The sequence below is a fragment of the Coturnix japonica genome, chromosome 4 (assembly GCF_054131305.1).
Source record: "Coturnix japonica strain WE chromosome 4, WE-NBRP24, whole genome shotgun sequence".
Taxonomy (NCBI): domain Eukaryota; kingdom Metazoa; phylum Chordata; class Aves; order Galliformes; family Phasianidae; genus Coturnix; species Coturnix japonica.
In genome coordinates, this window is record NC_140666.1 from 74,396,389 (window position 1) to 74,421,400 (window position 25,012).

Sequence of the window (25,012 nt, forward strand, 5' to 3'; positions counted from 1 at the left end):
TCCACTCTTAATATAATCCTATAAGAATGATATGGACCTCCCTGGATACCATATCTCAAGATATGACAGTTCTTTCTCTCTTAGCCAGCAGTTCCTGATTATGGAAAAGCAATTAGGCAGAACTGACTAATAGAGTGGTATTTGAGAGATAATCAGAACATAACACAGAAAGGACCAGTCTAAAAATGTACCAGATTAGTATATATGAACTTTTTAAAGAGCTAGGTCTAGTGTAGGACAAGTGTATTGACTCACAGCTTGATTCAGATTCTGATTGAGAAAAGATTCGTTTTTTACACCTTCTGAAAATATTATGGTTGAAAAATGCTCTATTCAGATTAAATGGTCTATCTATGTACAATAAAATTTGTAAGAAATAGGAGAAACTGTTTTTCATGCTCATTAGATATGACTCAAGGCCAATAGCAGAGACATAAGAATGCTCTACAGACTTTTACTACATGTTAGTTTTCCACTGAGCAGTGTGTTGAGAATAAAATGCCTGGACCACTGAAAAATGGCAAAATGCAATAAGTCCAGGTACAGCATATCCTACAGTACTTCCAAAAAAGCAGACTGTAGTGGGATTTTGATATATTCTCCTCAAGACACAATGAAATCCAATTGATTAGCCCACCATTAACCAAAGTACAAAACTGTTGGAATCTGCCTTTTTCTCCCCAGCTGTTGCACTGACTCAGGATTCATTACAGTGTATCATAATTTACAATCTGGCTAATTATCACCTGATTATTTTCCTTTGAAGTTTGATGACATATGATAAGCATGATCTTTTGGAATCCTTTTTCTCAGCACATTTTACACTGTGCAGTATTTAACAATGAGGGACGACATCTCCACTTCCCTTCTTTTTTAATTCACATATTGAAATAAACATCAAATGTGTTGTATCTACTCAAGTTCATCCAGATGAGTTTCTATCACTTCATACAGTGAATACAACATAAGCTGAAATTCTCGATAAAACTTCAGTCTTCTTCATTGTTTGTTTCAGCTGTTCTACAGCCAGTTTTCCCACCTTCTTAGTGGTAATTTCCCCTTTAAAAATATCACAAATTCTGATGCACTCACTGATATTTATGATGGTTATTACTGGAAGGCAATCTTCTATACCATAACAACTTTGTATATACAAACTATTTTTACATAATTTGGTATGCATCTCATACATAAGTTTAACATACACATTTATGTTAAGTCACAGAAGTTTGTTTTTTTTTACTTCGGTACAAGAAAAATAGAAAATCAACAGTGTCAGAGACACTGAAAGAAAGAATAATATTTTGATGATGGCTTGGGGTTTCCTAGAAATTTATTTCCTTGTGATTTTCAGATATTTCACAGCATAGATTACCCTATGGAACATGGCTAACCACCTATTTTCATCACCAACTAGCATTGCTACATTTATTACTGTTCTCACTTAGATCTTTCAGTAGCATTTGACATCAGTTGACATTGCTCGTCATGGGATTTTCCTGGAGCATCTGGAATCTTGTGCTGGCCTAAAAATCATTACTCTACACTGCCCAAAGCAGTCAGTTTTAATCTTTTTAATTTATATGTCTTCAGTGCAGTGGGCTTTGCTACTAAGCTCATTTTTTGTCCCCGGGCTCTTAAAGTCTGCAGACTGCTGTTGGCCATAGTGTTTAAGTAACAGAGGATTTGCCACAGCAATTAGTTAAACAGCAACATCTTAAAAGTGTTCTCTAAAGAATGATAGAAAATCAAATTTAAAATTATAACACAATTTGTATTCAGCAGTATATGAACACATGGATGGCCATTTATTATTTATCTTTCAGTGAATATTGCATGCTTTACTACTATTATTTTCCAGCTATCAATAAATTAATTTTTATTATTGTAATTATATAATAGTTTGTTTTTTTAATTAATGGTGGTTTGGGGAAAAAAAAAAAAGAAAAAAAAAAAGCTTAGCTATGTTATTTGTGCAGTAACTATGATATGTAGTTCATCCATGCATCTCAAAACAGGGAAATTCTGACATATTCTTTACATAATTAAAAATACTTTTGTGAACAATAGAAAACTGTAACAAACAGTTACCCTTATTTGCACATAAAAATTCATGCAGATATAAATGCTAGTATTGTTATGAATTATATCTTGCCAGATACTCCAGAAAACAAAGCCACTGCCTCTTTAACAATTACTTTAGAGTGCACTAATTTGGCAAAAACAGCTGGCTTTGATTCATGTTTGTCATGGTCACTAATTCTGCTTTGGAGATTTAAGCTTAGTGAATCTGTGTTGGAGTTCCAGACATAGCTTTTGATAGTGTCACAGGCAAGAGGTCACTGCAGAAATGGATAAGGATTTGGACTGATAGCTTTTCATATTGTTTATCAATTTAAGAGACACTTTGGTTGAGATTTACATTAAGAGTGGGGAAGTAGCTAGAAAGAGCAGGGCACTGGGATGAAGGTAAGGAAGGTAAATGGGTTTTTGAGCAGAAAGGCTGGAAAACATATTAGGACATGATAGTACAAAAATACTTAATCACACTAAAATAGCACAGCAATGAAGAGAATCAAAGTTACAAGTAAGGCAGCAGCATGATTACAGAGTCTAGAGCTGGATTACCTTTATCTCCCAGTTCCTTTTTCAGTTTTCCTCATTCCTCATTTTAAGAAAATATGGTATTTCCAGCTGGAGAAATTCCCTCTATGTGTAAGTACTACACATCTAAGTACAGAGATCTCTCATACCTTAAAGGTCTTTAAACAAAAGTAGATGTAGATCAAGTCAGAGATCTGTAAAAGGCAGCATTCTGATTTGGGGTAAAATGCCCAAACACAGGATATCAACACACCAAACCATTTCCATTTCAGAAATATGAGCTTGCAATACACCATTTTGCTAGAAAATTACTCTCTACACCTAGCATTTTGTTCTTTCTTCTTTTTAACTAATGTGAAAGCAGGAAGCCTATGGTAGGTATGAATAAGTTACAACTGCTTGCCCCTTGGCATAAACTGTCTAGAGATCTATATTCAGGTTCTTTTCATAAAATACTGATCAATCAGGCTTGAATATAACAGCCCTTAGAAATTATTCACTGTTGAGCATCTTCATTATAGTACCAAGAAATGCTGCTGAACTGAATCAAATCTGTCCACACAAAGATAACTTTTTGCTCTTGATTGCATAACAGATTGATTATTATAATTGTCTGCTTGCTGTTCTTCCTGCCTTCCTGCTGAACAGAGACCAAGTAACTCCAAGCTGCAGCAGAAATGCTGACCTGCAAAAAGTAACCCAGTGTATTAGCTCTTCTCTTAATACCTTGTATTGGCTTCTACTCAAGCGTCTGATTAATGTCATACAACACTATCATCTGCCACAAAAACATCTATGGCTCCAGATTTTGTAGCCAATTAAATGTGTTTTTTCACGTTTCCTGCCAAGCTCTAAGATTTGATGATGTAATTCACCACTCCTGTAATTTCAGATGATTGTTGATTACTCAATTTCTGAAGTTAGCTACTGCAAGGTCTTTTTACATTTATTATGCACCTTTGCAACTCAGCGCCTTTTGACATTAGTAAGATGGATGCAATAAGCAACTTTAAGGCAAAGTTTAATTCATTCTGCCTGAAACAGATTTTAATTAGATATCATTTGAGATTTTTTTTCAATTATTTCTTAGAGCTTCTGGTCATTGAACTCTGTGCTGTGCCCTAGTATGATAATGAGAAGTATGCCTTAGAAGTTGAAATGCTAAAATACTAAGTGTAAAATATTTTCTTAATATTATTCTTAGAACCACGAGAATTCTATCATTTCCCTTTTGGAAATTATTTCATTAAGTTTTATAAAGGCATTGTAATAGGGGAAAAAAAAAAAAAAAAAAAAAAAGTGTGAGCTCTTCAAATCTGAAGACAGAATGTTATTCAAATGGCAGTATAAAACATTTTTCTTTAAGCAGAAGATGCTGGAATCAAAAGATACAAACAGTGGAGGTGACAAATAGATATGAAAATAAAAAATAAAAATAAAAAAGCAAACACAAAAATTGCCAAAGAAAAACAAACAACTAAAAAGAAAAAAGTTGAGTTGTAAAGAAATCTTCCTGCCTATTTCACTAACTTTGTGCATTCCGGAATCAAAGGTCACATAGTTCCTTTTTGTCTAGGACCATCAATGTACAAATTCTGTACATTTTCTCTTGCAATTAGACTAGTGAGAACTGTAGCACAATACAATGAAATTAGAGGATGAGAGGAGGTGTTTTTGAATACCTACTGATCCAAACTTGTCATTTTCAGTACTTATTCTACTTTAAAAATCTTTTTTTGATCACAAGCATGTTACCTTCTCTAGCAATGTTGTGTAACTGAAATCAGAGATTCCATAATGGAAATAAAATCAACCTATTGTAAGGCTACTGTCACTAAGACTTCATTTTAGTAGCTCATTATAACTGCAGAAGCTAAAGAAAGGTGCAGAGAGGTAATGTTGTGATAGACTGTCTTTGCCTTCAGCAGTCTCTCCTATATGAAAGAAGCTGTCCTCAGGAGAGATGAATCTCAATAATAAACAGGTAATAAAAGCAAACAGTTTCATCCAAATAGCTAGAAAAAGAATCTTACTTTATGCAAGAAGTAGGTGTCATCAGTACAATCCTCCCACTGGAAAAACGCACACACACCTCTTTAATGAGCTTCTCACATTGCTGTCACAGGCACCCACAGCTTTCTATGATAAAATATTAACTCTCTACCATGCTCTAGATCATGTGTTCATATACTGTTTTGGTGTCAGTGCTCTGAAAGCAATGAAAGAAAAAATTATTTGCACAGAAATGATCCAGACCAGGAAGACAGACTACAGCATGAAGCAGGACTTCTCCATCTCTGACTTCCATTATTCAGATACAAAATCTTTCCAGCAGTGTTGCTCATTTCTGCTCCCACCATTATGTACAAAAATAGACAGGTATTCAATAAAAACCAGAAAATTGTAAAAAAGCTGCTTTTGTAGTCACTCATAGAAAGAAGGAAAGCAGTGCCTTTCTGGAAATGTTTGTTTTACAGTGTTACTAAGTCCTTTTATGTTAACCTTGCAGATAATGTGCATTTTTGCCTCCATTTGGAATATAATCAGAAGTATAAAATTCACTTCTATAAAGCATACCACAGTGATGGAACATATAGGTAGGCTGAAAACTTTCATTTTTCAAATACAAATTTTCTGTCTCCAAGAATGATTGGAGTACTGTGGTCAAGATGTCAAGGTGTTAAATATTTTGCTGAAGATTTTGTGCCAGAAAAGAGATTAGAGAAAAAAGAATTGTTTTACTGAAAAAACACTGAGAAAATAATATCAATCTTTCTTGTCCAATAAGCATCATATACACAAAAAGAGAACTTGGTCTGTAACCATTATCACTCAATAAGAAAGGAAGGTATTCTTATAAGTGCAGGGAAATCATTTTCAGTGTGTATTTATTTAAGGTTATTTAAGTCCTCCATCCCATTTTTCTTAGCTGTTAGACAAGATGATAACTAAAGCTTTGGGATGTTATATGTAAGAAAAGATACAGAATAAAAGCAGAGTTACTTGGACTTATCAAAAACAAATTGTCAAATTTATGAAAAAAATAAAATTAATATTTCTGATTAAACTCCTTATCAGAAGAAGCAGTTGCTAATTATGATAGCAACAGCAGTTTAATTGACATTGGAGTTTAATATCTTTGATTTCATACTCCTTACAAATAATAAATTGGAAAAAATAAAAAATCAGGCATTTGGTTGGAATTGATTAACATTTAGATGTGATCAATCCAAGACATGAAGTATCATTAATCCAGGTAGTGACCCCTGGTTATATTTCTCAATTGCTCACAGATCCACAAAGCTTGTAGTATTATCAACAGTGGCATAAGTAAAATCAGTGACACAAACATCTTGGAAGACTGAAAAAAACATTTATGCTCAATTTATGATGCACAGTGGGCCAACAGTTTAGCTTTCTCTAGATCAGCTGCATAAGTCTCCCTCATTTGAGAAATCAACTGTCAGAGAACTATCGCAATTAAGAGGTTTTCACACTTGAGTTCAACTACATATTTAGGTTTCTGACATATTTAAAATTAGAGTCCTGCATTTTTTTTACCAGTGTTATGAAAGCAAGTAATCCATTAATCTTTTAACATACAGCTTGCTAAAGATGGATTACTCACACTCTTTCCTGTGAAAGTAATGATATTTGGAAATTCACAGCCAAAATCATTTGTCTATTCAGAAGGAAGTATCCTCAAATGCATCAGTATTTAAAGAAAGATTTCCTTCTCATTATGTAATACTGAGAAACAGCACCAAATTCCTCTACAAACTTCCAGCTGCAGGCATCTAGGTCATGATAGAAAGCTTTAGTAAAAAGTATCAGCACTGCAGCAAGAAAAAACAAACCATGCAAGTCCTAAGAGCTCACTCAACTAAACAACAGTTTCTAAGATTATACTCAGAAAGTACTGGAGAATTTAAAACGCAGATTGAACAGCCAGTGATGAAGACACAAGACAGGCCTTCTATAACAAATTAAAAGGAAACCAAAACACATTATCAAAAAGTTCATTATCCTGAACTCACTACGACCTTGAGAATATTGCCTTTAAAAACAGAACAGAAAAAAATTCAGAATAGTTCACTTTGTTGATAATATTAAGGCTTTTCTTTGAAACTTTATCTATGCTACTTTAGCATATCCCTATAGAGTGGCAAATTCATTCTGTACACTACAGTGCTACTAATGAATTTTGAGTCTCAATCTGATATTGATTCCAATATTTCTTAATAACACTGAGCCATGCAGAGTTTAATTTAAGCTATCTAAAGAATTCATAGCTGAAAAAATACTTGGTGATGAAGACAATAATAAAAGATTTGGATGAACATAAAATTCATTCTATTATTTGCCAGGAATAAATTAATTTGTGTCCAGATCCTTTGTGGGCCAGTACTGCTATGGAAAGATGTCAAAACTTGTCCCGCAATCCCTATAACTAAAAAGAAAATAAAAGGACTTTCTTCTTACCTCACTCAGATACCAGAAGAACGATCACAGTGTGACTAGTCAATGAATTGATGGTCTCACATGTATCACTAACTTGTGTAGCATTAAGATGTATTATGAAAAGAGACTGTTGGAACTCTTCTAATCTTGGGGGAACATATCAAATCTAATGGGGGGAAAAAAGTAGCAAATAAATTCTTTCTCACTCCATAACTCATTTCCCAAAGCAGAGATTGCAAAGATAGTAAAAGATTGTCAGGTCTTGAAAGCATGGAATCAGGCAAGTTCTCTCTGAGAACAGTGTCTGCCCTTCAGTTCAGTTCAGTAAATAAAATGAAGGTTGAAACAGATCATCTTCAAATGTCTTGGAATTATATCCTGCTCCATTGAAGCCAGTCACCCTAAGAACATTAAGATACTTCAAAATCACTAATGAATTTGATGCAATAGCCACTCTGCTCCTGTACTAGTACTTCTGATCCACTTAGAATAAGATAATACTTAGATGACAGTTCAGATAGGGCAGAGTTAAGAAATAATTTTCTTAATAATTTTCTTTCAGAGTAAGGATTTTATTGCCTAAAGCACCACTAAACTCAGAAAAAAAAGTCATAGTCATACCACAGAGCTGCTCTGAAAACAATGCCTCTTATTATAATATTCTGCTACATTTTGTTGCTGTGTGACAGGTGGCAGCGGAGGGGCAGTCTGACTAAGCATCTGATATGTAACTGCCTATGAGGCGAACGCATGTAATTGAATTCCTATATCCAGAAAAAATAGCACCCACCAGCATTCATCAATTCTTGCTGAACATTTATGAAGATCTGGATGTCACTACATGTCAGCGCAGTGAGGTGGTGGTTGGTACATGTCAGCAGTAGCAACGATGTGAAAGGCAAGCCACGCTGCAGACAGACAAGCAGACATTCACAAGTATGGCATGCAGACTCTTGTTCATCGCTGATGGACGCTCATAGGTAACTGTTGTGACTACATCAAAAAAATAGTGTTTTGTAGCTGATAATTGGCTCTACCAAATGGTGTTATCTGTCGCAGTGTCCATGGAAATAAGTATGAGGCATTACTTTCATAGCTTTACTGGAAATACAAGATGTACTATCCAAAGTCTATGTGATTCTCACTCTATAAGGGCACTATTGAGATTTCACCTAACCTTAGAAATGATGGCAACCAGTGCAGCCATTAAGCTTATGCTCTTTTACAGTCTGTAAAAGGGGTTGTTTCACAGCTACTTGGTCCTTTCCCTCTTATCTTTCAGTAGTCAAAAATCTTATACAGTTCATCTTCAGGATACAAGAAACTCCCCCAAAGAATCTGTCATTAAGAGCTACAAAGCATGAACAATTGGATGCAAATTACCTTTTCTATCATCTGCACTTACACATCCCCATTACCACAGTGCCTGAGCACCTCACAATCTTAAATGCACTTATTCTCATAAAACAAGAGAAGCACTACTGTCAGCACTTTCTTCGTAGAAAACAGAGACACAGAAAGTTTGTGGGACCTTCTGAGAAGTCAGTGACAGAAGCTAGCACTCTTCATTTCACTCCGTTGTTTTTGTTGGTTGTTTGGGTTTTTTTGTTTTGTTTTGTTTTGTTTTTTTGTCCCAACAGAAGTATTCAGATAGAAACAGACTAAATATAAAGTTATCTGACATTAATCTGCATATGTGTGTATGTGATGCACAGAGCCTAGTAAAATTGTGCCCTGACCTAGTTAGGGGCTCCAGATGTTTCTGTAGGCTAAATAATTATGATAGCAATTATGTTAATTTAGAATAAAGTTACTGAAGCCAATCAAGTTATTCCAGCGTTACATCAATCCAAGATGAGAACTGAACACTGAGTGACATATCCACTAACGTTTTTGGATCTTTTTAGAGTGTTCATAACCCACACGATGTGTTCAATTGCCTCCTTATATCTAATGTGTGTCGAGAGTAACGGAAAACTGCTGTCCAAGCAGAAAGCTTCTCATTCAATAAACTCTATCCTCTGAAGTACGAGCATTATAAGAGGAGAAAAGCTTCTTTAAGCTTTCTTTTGTTATCTCAAATGTTCTAGAACTGTGTAAAATTGTTTAGAGGTTACAGCGGCATTTCTGCTTTTACAGCTCATTTAACTATGCAATTAGACATTACAATAGATATGGAAGATTTAAAATTAGATATGCTTATCTTCAGTGCATGGGTCAGTACTTTTAACTTTAAAACAAATTAACATTTTTCTTCTCTTTCCCCTACTCTCTCTACCTCAAAATGAGGGTGTTTATCTTAACTCAGCAATTCTCATGACTTCCATCAGGTGGAAGGAGGGAAAGGAATAGGTTTTCTAGATTTAAAATGAAAGCACTGCTGTAGAGCAATTGCAAGATAGCCAGGCCAATAATGCATTTTGTAAATGTGGAGGGAAATATGTATGAATAAAAAATTTCCAAGATAGAAAGGTGAACAGTCTGTCCAATGACTGGTAATTCAATGCTGGAAATTACATCACCCTGAACAGATATACAATATTATATTTCTATTTAAAATAGAGAAACTCAGTGTCAGCACAGTGGGGGACCAAGTAGCAGAGGAATATTGCATCTTTAATAGGATTTTGAATTCAAATGCGCTGAGGAAAACTGCTTAAAATTGTATCTGAATAATAAACAGATAACATTTTCATTTAAAAAACAAACCAGCTGCTGGATCAACACCTAGCTATATAATCCATTCTTTTATGAAGAGGATAAGAAAATAAACCCTGGAAATAGAAATGAAAATTCTCAGCCATAAGGCCTTCTTCAGGCTATGGAAGAAAAATATAACAAGGTTAACTTTGTTCTTTTTGTCTGCAGCCCGAAGAAAGTCTCAAAGCCACACTGTCGCTTCTCATCACAGTATCTATTTCTAGCAGAAAAGAGTGAGGTTTGAGAGTAGGGGAGGGAGAAGTTTAAGCTTTTTTTTATTATTGCTATTTTCATGTGCTCTCAGATTATCATTACTTGTACTTAACAGGGTCTATCATCTTGGATTATCTAATGTGAGAATGTATACTTACTAGTAAACATGAACAGTATAATGGGCCTGGAGAATATCCACGTTTCTGGGAGATTAAGAATTCTACTGAATTCAGAAAGAGCATTTAGAATGACCAACATGAAACATGAGTAAAACAGGATGAAATGTGCCTTTCATCATCTCAAGGCTTGGTCTAAGGCTCATCAAAAATGACAGAAATTGAATGGACTTTTTTTTTAATTCATTGGATGTAGGATCAGTTATTTATCTCTTATTATGAATCATTTCCAATGATCTGTTTTGTCACTAATGAACTCTTTATCCTCATTGGTTTCAGGGCATCATCAGAAACAGATCATCTTTTCTACATGCAAAATGAAAAATAAATCCCTGAAGCATCACTGGTTGTAAAGCAATACAGAAAGCACATTTTTAGGATATTTGAGCTCTTACTGAAAGAATTAGACACAAATTTGCAAATAGCAATGTTTTGATTTTCCAGCCAAATAAAGGGCTGAATTCTCAGCCTTGCCCAGGCCCCATTTCACTTGAAGAATTGAGTCAAAATAAAGTCAAAACCTGGTACTTAAGTTGCAAGTATTGAAATAGATCACAGCTGCTCTCTCAGAGACAGCCAACAGCTAGGTAACAAAGTAAAGATGAGAGATGTATATACAAAATGCCTCTTAGATGGTGATCCACATCTCCATCGGGGATAGTGGCCAGTATCACCAATGGAGTACAAAATTACTCAAGCACTTAACCATCAAACGAAATGGACATCTTAAGACCCAAAACAAGTCCCTTAATGTGATTAGTGGAGTTTGACAGCAGTACTGAAATCAACACAAAGGATCACCAAAGAATCCTTAGAGTCAGAAGGGACCTCTGATGGCCCTTAGTAGTCCAAATCCCCTGCAACGAACAGGGACACCACAGCTAGATCAGGCTGCACTTGCCTTGTCCAGCCTTGCCTTAAAAGTCTCCATCCAGGGGCAGGGCACCCTCCACATCTCTAGGCAACCTGTTCCAGTACCTCACCACCCTTACTCTAAAAGATTTTTTCATTATACCCTCCCTGAGCTTGAAGCCATTTCCATTTGTTCTGTCACTCAGACCCTGCTAAAGAGTCCATTCCCTTTCCTGTAGTTGCCCTTTAAATAGTGAAAGGTTGCTATCAGGTCATCTCCAAACCTTCTCCAGGCTGAAAAGCCCCACTCTCTTTCAGCCCATTCACATAGGAGTGGTGCTCCATTCCATGGATCCATTCAATCATTGCTTAGATTTTCAGCTGTTGTTCTACTTTAACAGGTCTTTCAGGAACTGAATTTATTTGAGTTATTTGGAATCTAATCCATGCTTAAAATCTGAATTAACTTTATTATTATTTGATTAAAAGTAAAAGGAACTATTTTTCCTCTATCAGACCTTATTTGAGCTATGGCTAGTAAAGTGTTAAGAGCTAGAAAATGGGAAATGCAGAGGAAACAGCTTTTTCTCATCATTTCCTTTTCCAATAAACAACCTGATAATTTTTAAAAACTTTTCATTTCAATGAAATATTTTATGTCTGCATCCAGTCAGCTGTGACATCATATCATAGGCTGGTAAGCATATTTGGAAGAAACAGTTTGCAAATACTCTGAAGATAAACACCTAATTGTGAGTGCATTAAACTTCAATCTGCAGCGTTGTAAAAACACAAAATATTTTCATTTTAAGGACTGATATAGCTCTTGGTGTTCTTGCTATCATTGCTCACCTAGCTTTGCTAAGTTGTTGAATTAAAATTTAATGAAGGACCAAGTTTGAAATTCTGCCCCACTGCACAAAGCTTATAAATACCCTACAACTATACTGCATTGTCGTGATAAATTATACATGTAATGGTGCTGAAAGTTATGTAAATTCCAAAAAACTTTAATAAAGTTGTACACTAACTGACATCGACTGGGTAGTGTTGCAGACAAAAATTTGCCAACTGATTCTGAGCTGCAGTAAAAGAGATATATGTATTCTCTTTGTTTGCTTATTTTTTTTTTCCCCTGGAAGAATAAAATGAAAATCACCAAATTATCCTCCCTTCACAACTGTCTGAATATTAATTGCAAGCTTGAAGGGCAACAAAGCATAGAGCATCGACAGGACTAGTAATTAATCTGAAAGTTTCAGACTCTGACCTAGTGTATACACAGTGCTGCAGTGATAACTCAGAGAATATATTCATCTTTATTGCTGATGGTCTATGATCTGGCTTGTAGATACAGTCAGAATCAAATTTTTCAGACTACAGACACATTAGCACACAGACCTTTAAAAGTTATCCCTAAGCCAAAATGTCACTATGAAAAGGAAAATTCTATGCAGTCTGTAAATAATTATGATGCTTAAGTATGAATGAGGAATATTCTTACCTTCTCATCTATTTTTTAAAATAAAATTAAACACTGTGTTTCAACTGTAAAATGAAACTGTATCTTAAGCACCATGCCAGTCACTGTTTTTTTTCAGTGCATTATCCATTGTAACATAAATGAAATTTGGTAACAGGGAGATCACAGAATGCTAACCAAACTCTCTGTCTTTGGAAATTCATTGCACTTGTAATTGCATTTATCTACAGCATCTGATGATAAGAATCATTTTCCGTTACTCTGATTGTTTGCACAAGGTTCAATCCTTTGCTGCACATTGTGTTATGAAAGGAGTTCTGCTGAAATTACTCTCTCAGGAAAGCATTCCCAAAAGGGCTAATAAATGACAATGAGGACAGATACCAAGACTTCTAGTTTTCTTAAGACTAATTTCTTCAGAGAAAAAATGTATTTTCTTGTATAACTGGAAACAAAGCTCAAACTGTTATAAACAACACAGTTACCTTAAAGCATGCAGTGTGTCCGAAATGATGATGGTTAAATATTGGCTGCACTGTGCATGTTGCTGCTTGGGTAGAAAAGAAGAGAAAGATAAGACATGGCTTGAATGTACAATACAAGTCAATAATTTCTCTTTTGCGGATGTTTCTAAAACGTACTAGAGAACTTGATTCTTAATTTACATCATATTCTGAAGAACTGTTCGATTTCCAAAAATTGAGAACTAAACTCTGTAATCAGCTTGATTACACACACACTAAATTTGAATATGTCCATATTTGGTTCACTTCTTCTACCTCATCTGGCTAAATACAACACATACAATTTGGAATCCATAGCTATATCCAAGAAATGCACAGAGGACATAAATCTCTCTCACACACAAAACACACTTTACCTTTTCACAACCTCTCAAAAATTAAAGGGAAAGCTCAGATACACTTAAGAATCAGCAAAACTATTACCACATTAACTGGTTCAAGGTTCAGTTGGGTATTGTATATGTGATTGGATTGAGGCACACAAGAATGAGACTGCTGACTCAAAAATATAGCAGTGAGTGTTAAGCATTCTAAACCCAGCCTTTTGTGTTCCAGGTTATCTAGGGTACAGAGAATTTTGTATTTGCCATCTTAAAAAGTCTGATGTCACCAAAGATCTTCAAAATAACAATCATTAAATGATGAAAAAAATAGATAAAAGAAATGACACAAAAGCACCTGTCAGATCAGTTCAACAAACCAACCACAGATCAGTGATAAGAAGATATAGATCTCAGACTGAAAGCATCCCAGTTTGTTCATATTCAGGCACTACTTAATCTGCCTTATTATAAAACTAGAGAAAAACAGTTCAAGTTCAAAACATAACATTTCCTACAAAAATAATAAGCGGATGCATATTTTTGGGTGGATTCATTTCTCTTGATGGAAAAGAAAAATAGTAAAGATGGCCAAACATCACAGATAGTCCTAAATGAATGATTATATAATTCCTATTAATAGCATTACACACAAACTTCACTTTCAGCAGAATATTCTTTAATGTGATGTGCCAATAGAAAAAATTTCTGTGAAGATCTCCCTTGCTCCTTGTTGGGTAATGGCATATTGAAGCAATTATCCCCTCATTCTCTGTGGTGGCCAGAAGGGAGTTTAAGGCTAAAACCTACAGTTGCCCTTTCTTTGCCCACTCCCATGGGCAAATGAACTATACAAGCCACTAAACCTTTTCATCCCTAACTTCCCACTTCTCTGGGAAAGCTACATTCACCTCACCCTCCCAAGACCTGGAGTTAGGGTGGAGCATTTCAACAGTCCAGGACTGCAAAAACAGAAATTCAAAGAGCATTACTCTCACCTCCTGAAACCCAGCTACAGCTACCAGCAACTCAGTGACCTCCGACCTGAGATACCATATATTAAAGCACCAACAAATCAGTAGGATACCTCAGTACTGTAACACCTCAGGTGATTTTTTCTAAGTTTCAAGACCTGAAGTACAAAAAATAACTTTTGATAACTAAGTGTCAAAAACAATCAGAGTAAGAACTACGCAGTGTAAGTGGTAAATGTTTTTCCATAAATGCTCAACATCTAGCATAAATTCTCAGATGGTTAACAATACCTTAGCCTCCACATCAAGCCAAACAAAATTGTCTCTCTACAGTTAAATACATATTCATTTCTGGAGAGCCCAGGAACTGAATGTAATAATTTTGGTGGATGTAAATATTCTCATTTCTTCTCAGTGACTTCAGTAACTATTTCAGTTTGTTTATAAAATAAAATAAAAAAAAAGCTTCTCTCCCTTTATTTCTTTGACTTGCACATTTATGTGCACCCATTATGACATTAAAGCATTTTATAGAAGCAGGACTAAGAGAAATTTCAGACACTCTAAAGATTTGAGGGATGGCACAGCACAAGAAAAAAAACAGGAGTTAAGCCCCCTTCCAAATACAAAATTAGTGCAATTGAGACCTCTATTGCCATGTAGGAGTAGACTTTAGTGCTTGTTTTGCAAGGAGAAGGTTTTTCCTCTGTCAGCTTTTGACTCATCTTTCATTTTCTTTGCTTTCTCACAAGTGCCTCAGAACAAAATATTTTATTTCACAGTGAATGGAACCTTTTGTGTCAAACCAAATGAAATGTTTCACTCTTTCATTTCAGCAAGATATATTCCATTCATTATTATTTGAATAATTCTCTCCCTTTCCTTTCCTTTCCTTTCCTTTCCTTTCCTTTCCTTTCCTTTCCTTTCCTTTCCTTTCCTTTCCTTTCCTTTCCTTTCCTTTCCTTTCCTTTCCTTTCCTTTCCTTTCCTTTCCTTTCCTTTCCTTTCCTTTCCTTTCCTTTCCTTTCCTTTCCTTTCCTTTCCTTTCCTTTCCTTTCCTTTCCTTTCCCTTTTCCCTCCCCTTAATTTTATAGTCTTATTTGGCAAGGAAATACCTGACACTACTGCACTGGGTATCAGACATTCCTATGTCTTACTGGATGATTTCTATCCAATTTGACAGTCACAAGTTCAAAGCTACTATGTGAGTTTTGTGAATATTTGTCTCATGGGATAGTGGAGACCATATTAGTGTGAAGAAAGGGCAGAGAGGAGCTAGTATTTGACAGCTACCAAGTACTGGACAACACATAATTACTGACTGGTCAGCATTCACACATTGTTCTCCAGACCAGACATGGCAAGTATGCAGAGAATAAGCCTTTCTAGTAGGATGAAACTAAAGGGATCTGACAGCAGGATGGTCCTCAGGACCACAAAAGATATCTAGAAATACCTCATAGAGGAATTTGAAGTACTTGCAGTGACAGCAGGAGACATAAGGCATAAACCCATAATAAAATATGCCTCTGTTACACCCTTTCCTGTAGAACTATTTGTTTTAAATTGACTGCTAAAACAGAATCAGCAATTCAAGTAACATCACTTTCAAACTCCATCCAACTTAATTTTTTTTTTTTAAATGAACAATTATCACCTGGGAAATGTAGGAGTTTGCATTTCAGAGTAATGTCTCAGACTCTGATTTAATCTCTACAGACATTATGGGTAAGACAGATAAGGTCCCCTGCAGGGCTATTGTATTTGCAGAAGCAACAAATAAAATGTGGCATTCCAGAAGTCTATGGCACTGTGCTTCTTCATAAATTCAAATGAGCTTTCAGATCATCCTGATCCTCCTTCCCATTAAGCATTATTGTATTAATTAAGGGATTGGCCTTCATTCAGTAAAATTTCCAACTCTTTATTTATCCATCTCTTAATAAAAAGTTGAGTCTAGCTTTGATTAAGAAGGCCACCAACCGCCAAGTATGAAATACATCTTGAGGGCACAAGGCTAAAGCCAAGTTCATGGCTTGAATCCACCGTATCATACACACCAGATTATTAAAGACAGTTCTCTGTGTATGCCTCTGTATTATCCAACCTACAGAGGAATTATGTAAGAGTGTAGGCTGTCTTTTTGAAAAACATTTTCAGACCCCGTATAGACTGAGGTGTAATTAAGGTCCTGAATCGGTATGTTCTGAAACTGAGAAAAATAAGTAAATAAAAAAATAACCTCTATTCTTCTCTGAAACACAATAAGAATTATTTTTAAATTGTCTTCCTTTTCATGCAGATCCTCCCAAGATGCCACCGTATACCTACAGACTGTAACATCTATAGATTCTTAGCTTAGTTATGAACACAGTTACAATTAAGTATTCTCACACTAGGCAACATATTACATTTCTTTATCAGTACTCTTTATAATATTTAGAGTGCTACTCAATGCAAACAAGGAATGATATGTTGCCACCTGAATATCTCTTTTGAGCTAAAAGCCAAGAACAAAAAATAGCAAATAAATATTTTTCATGATATAAATGTATAAACTCAAGTGACTAATTGAGTGGCTAACATAGAAAAACACACTCCTAAGTTGAAATTGATTGTATTTTTTTCAAACATTGCTGGAGTTTTCCTGGGGTTTAACCTGTCATTTGCATAGGTTAATTTTAAATGGCAGTACAAATTTAGCTTGAAAAGATAATTACAATATTTCACCTCCTTTCATCTCAGGTTATGTAAATGAGACTTTAATCTTTTTGCAGTTCATATTATATTAATAAGAAAAAAAAATCTCGATTTGTGTTATGCTGTCAATCACTTGATCGCAGTGGACACAAATGAACGCAAGTGTACAAATCATGCTAATTTCCAACTACCTTCATATGTCTTTTTTTATATCTATAAGGTTGTGGAACCTATTCCAGATAAGGAACTGAATAAAGGGATAGTTTTAACAGATATCTTGTTAGATTTCTGGGTCGCTTCTATCAGTAATAAACTATTTCATCTATCTGTTAAGCAGGCTATTTCTAAATATGCAGTTATTGTCAAAGGCTCCACAGTTCTGTTCTGTGTCAATCACCTCCCACACATATATTGATAGTTACTACAATTCTTCTTTATGCCATTCCTTTACATTGTCCAGGGTGAGAGTCAGGCACAAACTGTTCCACTCTGGTTTCTCACTTTCCTTTTCATACAGTTTTTTGATGGTATTTCACCACTTTGTGCTCATGTATATTGAACCGTCCTTCACAGATGTTCTAAGAATAGTGCAACTCAACTGGTCTTATACCAAGTACATGAAATGAATGAGAACAGATCCAGTTCCCAAAAAGCACCACCAGGCTTGATGTTTTGCTGTTATATTTTACCTACAGGTAAAACTTTGTTTCTCATTTTGCAAAGAAGAAACGAAAAATTGGTTCTGGTCTTGTGGTCATCAACACATCAGAGCAGGAACCAGTGCCAGGTAGTTAGAGATTTTCTTACTATCAAAACATAGATGAAGCCCAATTACTTCATAAGAAGTATAGTGGAAATTCTTCCTTACAGGAACACTGTAAACAGCCTGCTGTCTTTTCTGCATCACTTCGGAGCAACCCTTATAACTTCAAAACAATTCCAGGCAGTGAAAAAATTGTCTCACTTAGTCCTACCTTTGTGAGTTGCAACTACATGAGGTTCCCTCCAGCCCAACAAGATTTTAAACTAACTCCTGATACTCATTGTCCAGATTTTGAAAACATGGCTTATTGTTAAAAGGAAATGGTGGGCTTTCTAGCAGCTTTGTAAGATAATCAACACTTGAAAAAGAGATCATATTAGGTAAAAGTTGATGTAAATAAAAATAACTTTCATCAGTAGAAAATTTGGCTTATTGTTTATGTATGAATATTCCCTAAGCCAGCCTTCTTCCACTAAACTATCTTCTGCAAATTCTGAGTGTTTTTGTTTTATAGGTTTCAAGGAAAAAAGTAAGAAAAAAAGTGCTGGAATGACAAAAACTTTTTCTACTACCTGATCTGTATTGAAACTAAAGTCACAAAGCACATCCTCACAAGTTTTGAATCAGAAGTTTTAGATTACCATCAGGTATTGTGGTTTACAGATGTCCAAACTCCATCCTTTAATATTTACTTATTACAGTGCTCTTCCAAAGTAAGCTATCTTAAATTCTTCATAGTGGTTTTCTAAGGTAAGTAATGTAATAAGATATAACATGACATTGTGTTTCCTGACAACATAAAAGGAGATTTCACTTAATTATTTTTCTTCAGTTCTCTCCCACACACATACAAATGCATATATTCTTCCTCCCACATTTTCATAAATGTACCAGGTAGAATTACTACACTAACATGAAAAATCAAATAACTAAGTCCTCTGTTTTTCAACTAGATCACCCAGATTCCTGTGCATCACCTTTGGTGTTCTAAATTGTTAGATACTTTACCCCATTAAAATCAATAGGTTTACCACTGATAATACATTTGCAAAAATAAACAACATTCTCCCATTGAGAATCTGTATCACATTATTTATTATCCTGTCTCATTTTCACTGCTACTTGCATGAAAGCAATGACAATTTTGAAAAACTAAGTAGGGTTGTTGTTAGCTGCTACTCAAATAAAACCTTTCTCCTAGAGGCTAAATCATATTTGTGCATTAGATTTTGTCTTTTAGCCCTGCAAAATATCCTAGTTTGTAAAAAACGAAAATTCCACGTAGTCTAAAAATTACCTTTGCCTTCTCCTACAAGGTAAAACAAAGTACAAAAAACTAAAAGTTCAGCTTTGGTAATGACACTAAAATATTCAGGAATGTAAAAAGGAGAGAGAGAGCTAGAACTTAACTTCATGGCTTGCAGTGAAAATGTTTTACAGTAAAAGGTTGTTTTACACTTGGGAATTAATCTGCTCTCTGTTTTTAATGTGTTACATAGTCAGCTCCAGAGCAGTAAAATGGTAATTCTAGTACTGAAAGCATTTTAGTTATTTGTTTTTTCTCCAAAGAACAAATTACCGGTTTTCACCTGGGAAAAGCTCTCAGCTGAAAGACTCGAATTTTCTGTGGATCAGGTTTTGCAAAGCAGCATTCATCCTTAGTTTACCTTTTTTTGTTGTTATTTTCTTAAGAAAAAAAATATTGTTGCTTAAAATTACATCAAAAGGCAATCCTGTAAAGTAAAATCTTTTTTGCAACAGAGAATAAGAAAAAAAATAACAATTTGAACACCTCATTCATATGAGAAGATTCCCTTTTTATAAATAAAAATCTATACATACTTCTAATGTTTATCACATAAGTTCTTTTCTTAAAGCCAATCTGACTGTAGCTAGTGAATTGAATAAATTCACAGTAAGCAGCTGTCACTTCAGTAAACTAATATCCATTAAACAAAATGGTCATAAGCGCATCAATTTAATGTAAATAGCAAGAATGTCATTGAAATAGAAAGTTGTCAGAGGATCAATGTCCCCTGCCTTGAAAATAAACATTGTTGTTTTGACTCAGCACTTATCTAGCAGCAGGAGACCATTATCTTGTGATAACATCCTATCCTATTGACATTATCTGTTAACTAGAGATACTCAGTGAAATATCAGCTTTTTTTCATTTTGGATAAAATGCACACTCACTTTACATCTGCTGCACATAATTATTGGGTATGTGCATTTCCCACAAACCTGAGTGGCTTAAAAAGTACGGCAGTGATTAAAAAAAACAGTTTACAAAATATACTGCTATTCATATGTCCATTGAATATTCCTACATGAGCAAAAGGTAGTGAAGCCATAAGAATTATGTCTATCTCCACATTACTTTCTGCTACTACCAAATATTTTCCTGGCTATTATTCTGCCATTTACTTGTCACATCAAATTGAGATATGGTTTTTCCTTATCTTAACTACCTCCCTAATATCCATTCCAACTGTCATAAAGTCTAGGGTTTTTTTGGCAGAGGAGGGTGGGTAGTGGGGAGTGTTCTTTGTTCTGATGATGCAAGTAAATCGGGTGTGACTAATGCTTTGAATGATAAAGCAAGGATTACTGATCTTAAAATGAAATCTTCCAGCCAGTAAGATATATACACATCCCTTAGAAGTCACTAAATCATTGGAGCACTGTTGGACCTGATGCATTTACTACATCCACTTCCCCTTCACAATTTCATTACTAGCCAATTGAAAGTTCTCTCAGAAAAGGCTACATCACAGAGCCATGCTGACTTATTTATTGCAGTTAACCACACCTGCCTATAGGATTTTGTCCTAGCTCATTCAGTACTATGCAGATTTGAGCTTTTCTGGAATTAACTAACAGTGCAATCTACCAGATTTTGCCTTTTCTTCAAATCACCATGTCTATTTGAGATTTGAGATTTTCTTAAGTTTACACACTCCTTTCTTCTGTCCTTCCCTACTACTTAACCAAATTTTTGATCCACCTTGTTAGCTTTTTCCACTTTATATGGAATTCATAAGCAGTAGTAAGGGTATTAAAAGAAATGTCATTTTAGGAGTATCTTTCAGAACACTGAATTTCCGAAGACTCTAGAACATATGTTCATATTCATGGCAAGTTTTATCAAAAATGCTATGAAGAGGAGTGAAGTAGCATACAGTCCTACACAAATTTTTCACAGGCATAAAAAGATTTCTAATTTTGATGAAAGTTACCTGCAGATTACTGTACTAAACAAAAGGGGAATTAGCAACACAGTAACTGCTTGGAAAATCTATAATGAAATCTCCATTTAGGAGATCTGTTTTTTTATTAACACTCCTGAAGGAAAAAACAATCTAGCTAGCTTCTTACTATTAAAAAATACTAATGAAAGATGTGGCATGTTGTATAAGCTTATTCAACTGTCCCTGATTATTGATTTTATAAAGCGTCCTGTAAAAGTGAGGAGAAAGAAACTACTTGGGTCAGATTCTTAAGCTGAATAACTAAAATTTACTCAAAACCAACATGATAAACTCTCCACTGAGAGATATCCAGAAAACTACTTGCAGAACTCTATATCTCTTCTTCCTTCCTCCAAAGAACAGAACTTTCCTGCCTTTCAAGCTCAGCTGAAATGAGCTATATTGTGATGATCTGAGGTTCCCCATAGCTTAGTGACATTTTATCAATATCACATAACATGAAAGAAGAGGTATAGGCCTACTGGCTGCATCTCACCAACACATCCATGCTTAGACATCTCTTACTTGGACTGATTCAGTTAAAGCTCTCCAAGAATCTTAAAAGAGGGCATGAAAATGGGATAGAGACAAGAATACAAATACTTCCCAGTGTCTGTGAAGGAATGGTACACATTCTGTCTCTTAGAGCCTCCACCAAAGTATTGCTTCTTGGCCAAAATAGAAATCACTGGTAAAAATGAGGTATCCTGTCCATACAGAAATTTCATAGAAAACAACAATTCAAAAAAAAGTTTTATCTTATAAAGGCAAGGGAAAAAGGGTGGGTGGGTGATACTAGAACTGACCCACACTTGATAGTTATACTGCCCTGTTCCAGTGTATCCACTTCTCTCAGCAATGCACTGAGGAAATCAACAAAAGTGAGTGATAAATAAATGTGAGAAGAGCATTTAGATCTTTCCCACTTCACAGAATAACAGAGGGTCTAGAAATGGTAAATTTCCACTGTCCCACACATTAGGATACTTTAAGACTGTAAAAGCTAATTTATTCATTCCTCATGGATCTTACTACCTCAAAGGTATGAAAGAGAAGGAGAAAAATGTAGATTAAATCTATTGCAATTGCATATATGCTAGAAATTAGGGGTAAATTGTATTTGCCATTTGAAAGAGCACACAGTAGCAGCTGCAGATAAGTACGAAAAATAGTCCTTGGCTGTTTTTTGCTGAGTATCTCAGAGCTCACAGCAAAGTTTAGCCAGTGAGTAGTTGTTAACAAGTGCTAATATACTTAGAGAGGTCATGGCTGTATCTTTGGTGCATATAGGGTTTTCATTGCTATTGTTATTTGGTAAATTTATTAGAGCATTATATACTTTAAAAAAAATTTAAAAAAAAAAAAAACAACTGAAAGAAGGAATAAAGACAGAAGTATATATTGCACATATTGGGATTGTAGAGAAAGATTCCTGTAAAAATACTGACATTTGTGTTTGGATGAGAAAGTAAAGGGAAGAAAAAAAAAAATGTTTTGGAGTTACTAGGCTTCATGGTGGGCTCTGAACAAGATTTTTTAATCATGTTATGCTTCCCTCCCAGAGTAATTGCTTCTCAGGAAGCCCAGTTCTACAACAGTCAGTGGTTAAAAGCCTTGGCAATTCATTTGGCTGCAAATATTTTCTGTAGTCTGTTCAGACCAGGGATTTCAGCCAGCACTTTCCACATGAGGTTAATGTCTTTGCCAAATAGGTTGCTACCTACTTAGAGACAGGTATCTCAAAATCTTTCTTGGATTTGTTCTATTCTGTCAAATTAAAAATGTATTTAGCCACATCAAGGGGAAGCCTGAGTTTGTATCACAGTGATTGGAGTACTTTAAGATGTAAGAAATTGAAGTATTTGTTCAATGGAGGTTTGATTAGTTATTCAAGATGGAACAATCCCAAACAGGGAAATGTATCCCTGGAAACAGCGCATGGCAGCACTCAAATGATTGAAGTCTGTAATTAGGATGAATTGAAACAAATTCAGGTAACATCATCCACAGTAAATGCTCTCACTCTGAGTATTTCCTATTTTTGTGTACACATATGGTTCTCCCTGTTTTTTTATGAATGACTTTGAAAGGTCACATTTTGACATTTAAAAGGAACCAAAACAAAGAAAATTCCTCAGCTTATAATCAAGCTCCATTAGTTCCTAAAATCTGCCATAGCTCCAAACCACACTTTCTCAACAGCAAAACTCTCCATCCTGTTTCAGCAAGTTTACGATTTCAGTGGTTCTGCAACATTTCTGTTCAGTAATCAATCACAATTACTAGCTATATACAATAAACATAGCAGAAGAGATTAATATGGGACAACCAGGAGTAGCATGCTAATTAGCGATATGCTGAAACAGCATTTGCACATGGCTCACTGAAACTGTGATTTTTCCATTGGCACAATAGTTTCACACCAAGTACTCCACCTTACAAATGATACACCACTTTATTAACTGGCCTTTTATATCAACATGGTCTGGGAGTCTGGTTTGCCCATCAAGTTTGATTAACTTTATTCTTCGTATTATATGCAGCCTTTCACCACGTTTCTTAAATATCACTAGATACTTACAACTTAGAAATTCAAACGAGGAGATGGTAAGTGTGATTATTATTCCTAATAAGGTAGGATGCACAGTCAAATCCAAGTAGCCTTCTGTTATACTTTATATTAATCATCTCTTCCTCCACTATCAGGACATTTTGAAACATATTTTAGGGAACATTGAATCATTCTTGAGAAAGAAGATCAGAACAACAGTAAATAATCAAAACTCCAGGATCAGTGGCAAATCTTAACCTCTGTCACCCCAGGAAACACTGACAACAATATCCAGTGATGCAAATAAAGTTGAGTATGTGTGGGCTTTTTTTAATTAATCATTTCCCAGGAAAGGAAAAAAAAAAAAAAAAAAAAAAAAAAAGCTGATCTTGAAATAATTAAATGGAACAGCACCAGACAAGTAGCTGCATCCCAAAGGCCTTTGTAGAATAAAGAATCAAGTACTAATAGCTCAATGGCTACATAAGCAAAATAGTGACCCTTATGCAATCAATAGTTACATACACTATAACATTTTCCTTGAAATAAGCGATAATGCCCTGAATTTCTCAAATGTATCAAAAGAGTGCCAGAGCTGTCTTGTGGCAGGACTTCACACAGTATCTGCAGGATTGGTACTGTTGGATTATGTCCTAAACTGTGCTATGTTATTCCATTTTGCTCTTCCACCAATTACACTAATAGGTTATATTCATGACGGTGAATTTGAGCTCAGGACTTTGTTGTCCTTGGTGTTCCTAAAAGAATATGCTCTACCAAATGAACAACTCCTGTTTGAAACATTACAGGAGACAAAAAGAATTATTGATAATAAATAAAATTATTTTATAGAAGCTCTTTCAAAATGAATTTATTTTTGTAAAAAAAAAAAAATTGTGTTGGATCAAAAGTGTGCTCTAAGTAATATTTTCATCTGTTGAATCAAGGTAGATGGAAAGAAGATTCTTACTATTTTTAATTCCTCTCCTAGGATTCCCTTCTTTTTTCCCTTCAGAAAAAGAAAAACTCAGAACTCATTTTTACTACTTACCCTGCCCATCTTTTGTAGGTGAAGTGGTAGAGGGAGAGATTTCCCCTAAAATTAAAAACATGGGAAAAATAAAAATATTGAAAAAAAATCAAAATCTAAACAGTAACATTCTATTTATATTCTACATTTTTAATTGAAAGTATATCAGCCTTCTCTACAGGAAAGATATAAATGAAGAAAATTCAGCTACTGAGTCTAAAATAACCCTGCTATTTCATATTAATGAAACAAAACATACTAACTTTAAGCACCATGGTGAAAGGGTGCTGGACACTATAGGCATGGTTCATCATTCATTGATACTAAATATATGTATTGTCTGAACCACGGGCAGAATAAACGTGACCTGGATCAAGTGCAAACACACAATTACATAGTTTTCCAGCCACC

General features: G+C 35.0%; 1 long non-coding RNA gene across 1 annotated transcript in view; it reads right to left on the reverse strand.

Moving 5' to 3' along the window:
• Positions 1 to 24,673, reverse strand: part of LOC107313890 (uncharacterized) — a 50,338-nt gene extending 25,665 nt beyond the window's left edge. The window contains exon 1 of the long non-coding RNA XR_001555247.3: positions 24,623 to 24,673. This is a non-coding gene — a long non-coding RNA (uncharacterized LOC107313890). The remainder of the gene's footprint in view (positions 1 to 24,622) is intronic.
• Between the last annotated feature and the right edge of the window lie 339 nt (positions 24,674 to 25,012).